Source organism: Gambusia affinis, linkage group LG13, assembly GCF_019740435.1.
Source record: "Gambusia affinis linkage group LG13, SWU_Gaff_1.0, whole genome shotgun sequence".
Lineage (NCBI taxonomy): Eukaryota > Metazoa > Chordata > Actinopteri > Cyprinodontiformes > Poeciliidae > Gambusia > Gambusia affinis.
This window is the reverse complement of record NC_057880.1, coordinates 14,400,879-14,407,909: the sequence shown is the minus strand read 5'-3', so window position 1 is coordinate 14,407,909 and position 7,031 is coordinate 14,400,879.

Genomic DNA, 7,031 nt, shown 5'->3' with positions numbered 1-7,031 from the left:
TCCTCTGAGTGTATCAAACATACCTATGAAAGTTCATAGGTTATATTTGCCATATAGTCTAGAAATACCATGCTCTGCATTTTGCTTGAATCAGTGAATCAAATCGTTCAATTGAATAATTAGAAACTTAAGTAAAACCCAACAAGGCTGTACCTGTCTTGGATGCATTTATGTATGTGGTGCCCATTCATAAATCCACTGTTCCATTCTTGACACAACAAGCATTTAGGCTTGAAAAATGGATTTCCTCCACTGCTCATTTCACACAAGGATCATCTGAGCCGAGAAATAATGTTTCAAGTTCTCCTCGTTCCACATTTTTGCACCTGCAGAATTGGTTGGTCTGAATTAGATTGCCGTGAATGAGACTTCAGAGAGTACAGCAGCGGGTCCTGCCCTGCCCTGGAGCTGGCCCGGCACATGCCTGTCTAATAGCAGTGATATGTGAGTGGGACAGAGCACGTTCAGCACACTGCACCCTATTGATGAAGACGGGATGATTTTCCTCTGACCAGGCATGAAACTGCCAGGTGGTCTGCCCTTGAGATTTTTCATCTGTGCGTATTGGTATGTGTGGGGTAATGCTTATGGGACACATACACAGACTGAATGAATGAGCGAGAAAGTGAAGAAAATTATGCTTTTCTTGTTCCAGAGTTTATGTTGTCCAAAACTAGCATAGGTGTACGGTGAGCAGACTCCAGTAGGACAGATGAAGTGGTTTGGAACAGCGGCTCCAACCCCTGCCAGAGAGAAACTGCTGTTCTTCCATTAACACAGTTCAGCAGCGTGTCTGCCTGCCAGATTGCTGAAAAGCCCCATTGTGCCGAACAATTAACTAGTTTGTTCTTGCCTTCATTTATCTGGGCAGGGGTTATTCTGGACATATGTTCTTATGCAATATGTCACATTCTTTAGTTATGCACACGTCTCCAGTTCCTCCCATTAGTCAACTGCTACTGACTACTCAGAGCTTCAATTATGTGCTTAACCCAAAGCCAGTTTAAATATACAAAGGTTGCCATGAAAGAACATTAGCAATAGAAGAATTTTTGTCTAAACTGAGCATCAATATATGGATGTTAATTTTTCTTTTAAAATTTTGGATTTTGGTAACATTAGCAAAAGACTGGTGTTGCACATGATAACAAACATGTTTCTGTGCTTCTGATGTTTCAATATTTAATGTATTATATTGAATTAATTCATTATAATTATCTAAAAGTCCTCCATGAAACTTCAACTTTTTAACTTCTCAATTCCAAGTAAGACAGTCTATTGTTGCTCCCGCTTTTTCTTTTAACCTTATAATCATCCATTCAGCTCATGTTTTATCAGTTTCTATGAACTTACCAGAAGTTGATCATAGACAAAATATACTATGTATATTACATATAACAAATGCAATGTCAATTCATATATATACACGAAAAGTTTAAGCTGTTGAAGCAGCTAGGCTTGTATCATTGAAAGAAGATGAACAAATGAAATGTGTCAATCAAAAAACAATTCACATTTTTAGATGAGGGGAAAATCACTAAAGAAGTTGAAGAGAAAGGCAAAAAAAAATTAAAAGATAGATATAAAAATATCTATAAAAATATAAACATTGCATATTGTTTTATCATAATAGGAGAGAACAAAGTACTGTCTGATAATCAGAACTATTCTTGAATTAAGTTAATTTTGAGATTTAGGATAAGTAAGCTTTTGTTTTTTATTTTATTGTTTTATTTGTGTTAATTTACTGCTGCCTGAATTTCTCTGTATTCTATGATTCTATCTTTAGTTATTTGCCTTTCCTCACAACTGCACCCTGTTCCTAACCAACCTGTTCCTCTTTCAGTAACAAACTCTCCTTGTTAAATCTCCTTGCTAATGCCTTAAACCTGCTTCTCTCATGGTTTATTATTTTGTATCCTCCCCTGGAATGTGTGTTTTCTCGTAGGTTTTTGAATTTCCTTCAAGTGAAGTTGTTGACACATTCTGAGACGGCTTCAGTTCATGGGAAAAGTATTTCATCTCAATTGTTTTCTCCCTTTTTTTCCACTCTATGTTGATGAGAGTTTAAAATATTGCAATCTCAAAAACGTTTTAAATAATCAAATCGCTTGTCTTGATCTTCATGAAGTTCATGGGCATTCTCTGAAAATCAGCCAGATGATGTGAGCTATGATTTGTGCAGGTGTCAGTTTACACAAAGCCAACATAAAACCACATGGGACAAACAACGCACAAAGTCATTAACTCAGAAAGGTTAGTTAGGTGTGCTAGTTGACCTAACATTTATGTTGTTCAGCTGAGAGAGGCAACCAGCGTATCAGAAAAGAAATAACTTATACAAGCACATGGGAGAACATGCGAGCTTCATTCGGGAAGAAAAAGGCAAAACGAGAGCTGAACCTGAGACTTTCTTCCTGAAAGCAGCCAAACCATTGCGAATAAAGGAGCCACCTTTCATAAATGGAAAAATAACTTGTTAAATACTGAGTTTAGTGTGGTGAAAAATTAAGTGTTATCACTTTTAAAAATACAACCACTTCTTCTCAACTAGAAAGAAAAGGGGGGAAAAAAATTCCAGGCTACTTTTTAAAAAAAAAACTATTTTCTATTTTCTTATCATAATCCAATGGAAAAATTTAGATCTGACAAAGTTTTCATAAAATTGATGGGTAGAGAACATCCAGAACTTCCATCACTCTGGAACTAATAAAACAGCCATTTACTCTCTCTCTCTTGACTTTGTCAGAAATGTTTAGCTTGATAAATCTTAAAGGCTGAGAAAATAAAGGCTTGTGAGAGCTGCTAAGAATAAGGTTCAAACTTCCAATAACAAACTGTTCATAAGGCAGTAAAAGGGAAAAGCAGAAACATGTGGCTGTGCAGTGTCTCCAGCCCTGGCTAATGTTCCAGAAAATTCCCAAGAAAGATGTGTTTCACAGAGCTCTACGACAATAAGTGCAAGTTTAAATGACACTGATGTCTTAGTTGAGCCAATGTTGACGACTCAAATAAAGCACACATCAAAAAGCTGCTTTCTGAAATATGTGGATGGTGTCTATCATTTGTTCCAGCTCATTAAAGAAAGTGACAATCATAAACTTGGTTCTTGTTGTAAAGCAGAGTCTGTATGAGAACCACCAAAAATAAATCTTTGCATAACCAGCAGATCTGTTTTTATTAAGCTGTAACAGAGAGTTCAGAGGGACTGCCAGACCTTCTTAAAAATTTAAAATGGAGACTGCTGAAGGCTGACATAAATACCATGACTTTTCTCTAATCAACTAAAAATTTTATCTTGCTATCTGTCACAGAGATATGGGAAAATTATTTTCTTAGTTGTTGAAATTCCAAATTCTCTTGTTTCTCAACAGAAGCGAGGTTTGAGCGTTAACTGATGACCCCCGAGCAACTCCTAAAATATGAGAAAGGGCATGTGGACACACACACATGCAAATCTGTGGAGATTAAAAGATAAAGTGGAGAGGAAAAAGATATTTTCTGCTCTTGCTAACATGTTTCGGATTGCAGATTGAGGGTCAAATAGACAGAGAACCAGCCACACAACAACAAATAGCTCCGGTGATGGGAACATTTTTAACAATAGAGTCGACATCACTGCAGGTCATGCCGTCACTGACTAAATACAAGACTCTCACCTGAATTCACATCACCAGAGGTCAAACTGGCATTCCTGGTGACAAGAACAAACCTGTTTAGCTTTGCAGTAAACCACATGTGGACCAGGTTAAAGAAAAATTTGGTTACCTTCATATCAGAATTTGCCTGATTGAACCGTCTTCTTTGTTAAATGCCCCCATTTCTTTCTTCTCCCTAATTTTGGATGTCGTTGACCTTTGGTTATTTTTAGGGTTATGTCAACTCACCGGCTGCTCTTCATCACCAGGTTTCAAAAACCTGGATGCCTTCATTGAATATTCAAGACAAATCAGATCTCTATGTTCAATTCTAGTCTCATTTCTTTGAAATGCAACAAGTCAAGAGGCTAAAAGTAGGAATCAGTGACGAGCATGAGGTGTTAACTTTGTCCAACATTTATTGTGGGTAGTTTTAATATTTTAGAGATATTTTAAGTTGGCACTTCAGCGCATTAAGGACCTTGAAGGATCTTTTTTCTGAGGCATTGACCCCAAGCCTTCATTCTTGATAAAGTTAGTTGATTGCGATTGTATAATTTGTTTCTTCCAGTTTGTGTCTTTTCTCCATGAACATTCTGGACTGAGAGACAGACTTTTAAAGTGGTCACATCCACTCCATGCTGCATGCGTGCAAAATTTGTGCTCATCGGAAAGCTTATTTCATCTGAGAGTGTTTTTGAAAGATCCTTGAATTAGTCTTCATCACCTTTGCCAGTTTCTCTGGCTACAAACATTCCTGAGAGGGAACCTTTTTATGTAAATCCTTAGCTTTTCTGTTCACTAGCTGTCTACTTGGGAACCTCCAGTTCTAAAACCATCAAGTAATTGCTTTATTTCATATGCTTTTATGTTGATCAGAGATCTCAGGAGAACCAGCGATATCCATCAAATATTATTGCATGTCAGACAGACCCGTATTGCCTGCACTCCTTCCTCATAGTAACCAGGCTGGTCTTAAAGGCTGATGGGTGCAGCTCATTTGATAGATAGGGAGTTGGGCTGTTATCTAGCCTGCTTCCTGAGAGCCTGAGATCCAGAGAACATGAGGCAGACATTTCCCAGCTGACCCAGGAGGGAGAAATCCTTTGTATTGCTTGATGTGACAGTGGATGTGGACATGTGTTGGAAGAGAAAACTTCAAAGTCCTTTCTTCCCTTTTCCCTTTGATCAGATAGTACTCAGATTACGTAGCTGGAGATCCTTTCGTACATGGTTTCATGAACCCCTGTTGAATCCCCATCACAGCTCTGACTGCTTACAGCAATACGTTTTCTGAATGTTCATTCACTACATCAGACCTGTACCATTTTATTCTTCTCAGTAGTAGTTCTTTGTTCTTTGATATTTGTGTTTATACTTGTACTGTATTTTCTTGGACTTTTAAATGTAAAAATGCAGATGGTTCTCCTGGAATTGTTAGATGTATTGGAGTAAAGGGGAATAAATCAAAATGCTTGCATCTTATTTTAGCTTTTATATGAAAAAAAAATGACATGCAGTGTTGCCACAGTAATCTAACATGTAATCCAACTACAGATTATTAATTAATGCTTTAAAATAGAAAGCTTTGCTGATTACTTTATTTCAAAAGGAACTAAGTTAGATTACAATTTACTTTATGAGTTACATCTAGTATCTGATGACAACACTCAGGTCATCCAGCCTCAACCGGACATTAAGCATTCATTGTGCAGCTTGAGGAAGCGCCACGTTTTCATAGAGATGAGATGTACAAAATGGCGACAACCATCCGGTTACACACACTGCAAATCTCAGAATTTTAACACATTGGTAACAAGTATTATCCAGAATCCAGAGGACAGCCATCATTGTTAGCTCAGTTAAAATTGACAGTTTGTCAAAGAAATACTGCTTCTCTTTTTTTTTTTTTTTTTTTTTTTTTTTTTTTTGCATATGTATGTATTCAGACATGTTTCCTGTCACTCAAAGATTTTACTGTTAACACGCAGGATAGTTTGGGTCAGCCTTTCTTCTGTATGTCTCCTTGTATTGGGTTCCATGACAGGGAGCTTTGAGCAGCTCCCTGTCATGGAACCCAATGAAGAATCAAACAAAGGGAGGCTGAAGGCTAGTAAAGGTTTAAGTTGACCACTGAGGGAAGACAGACACCACAGCAAAGGTAAGATTGACCAAGAAATGAATCTCCAGTCAAACAGAAAGAGCTGAAACCACATTTTATCCCTCACTGCCCAGACTGACTGACATGTACAGGTTTCAGCACTATGTGACCAAGTGGTGTTAAAATCTTCCAGCATAATTTCATCACATTTTAGTAACTATGTGCCACAACCCCTTCTCCAGCTAAGTTGTTCCTGGCCTTAGGCAGACCAAGTGAAAGGTGAAATGAGGCAGAATCAGACATTTCACACAAGCCCGATATTTCCTGGTGACACTCATGCTGCCAGATTTCTGCTCATTTCCGACAGTCATGGAGAAATGCATCTCTGTCTTATTTTCGTCTGTCTACTCTGCAATATAATTGACTCTGTTGATAGTGTGCATTTACATGTAGGAGACATAATGATCATACAGTGCCTCTGGAAAGTATTCACAGGATTTCCCTTTCTTCACATTTTGCTATCTTGCAGCCTTACTTGAAATTGTATTAGATGAATATCTTTCCTCAAAATTTGACTCAAAAATACCTCATTATGATAATGTGAAAAAATGTTTTTGAGATTTTTGCTAATTTGTTAAAAATAGAAAGCCAAAAAAATTCCCGTACGTATTCATGGCTTTTGATTAAATAATTTATCGATGCACATTTGGCAGAAATTACGGCCTCAAGTCTTTTTAAATGGGGTACTTGTGTGCAGAATTTTGTGGAGATTAATTTTATACAACTTGTAATAAGCCTGCAATATAACAAAATGTTGAAAAAAATGAAGCGTGTGAAACACTTTCCGGATGCGCTGTATGAAAAACATTAAATGTGTCACATTTCTGGATCCAGTCAAAACTCTGGCAGCAGAATTTGGAACCAGCTGCAGATGAGATAATAGAGGCTGATTAATGTCCAGATAAAGAGAATAACAATGGTCTAACCTTTAGGTGATCAAAGCAGAAAGCACTGCTTTCACATCACAATTATCATGTTTTATATTTATACATTTTATCTTCATATTTTATCAGATACTGACACTGGTGCTAATGTTTTACGGCGACCAAACAGGCAGAAAAACTGTAAAATAGTTTTTTGTAAAAATGCAGCCAAACAGACAAAAACACCAGCAGACACCACACGTAACTGTTACCAGTCAATAAAACGAAACAAACAGCATCAACAACAAAAGATAAATATTGTCACCTGCCTAAAATAATGTATTATGTAATTTTTTTGCCTAAAGGCCA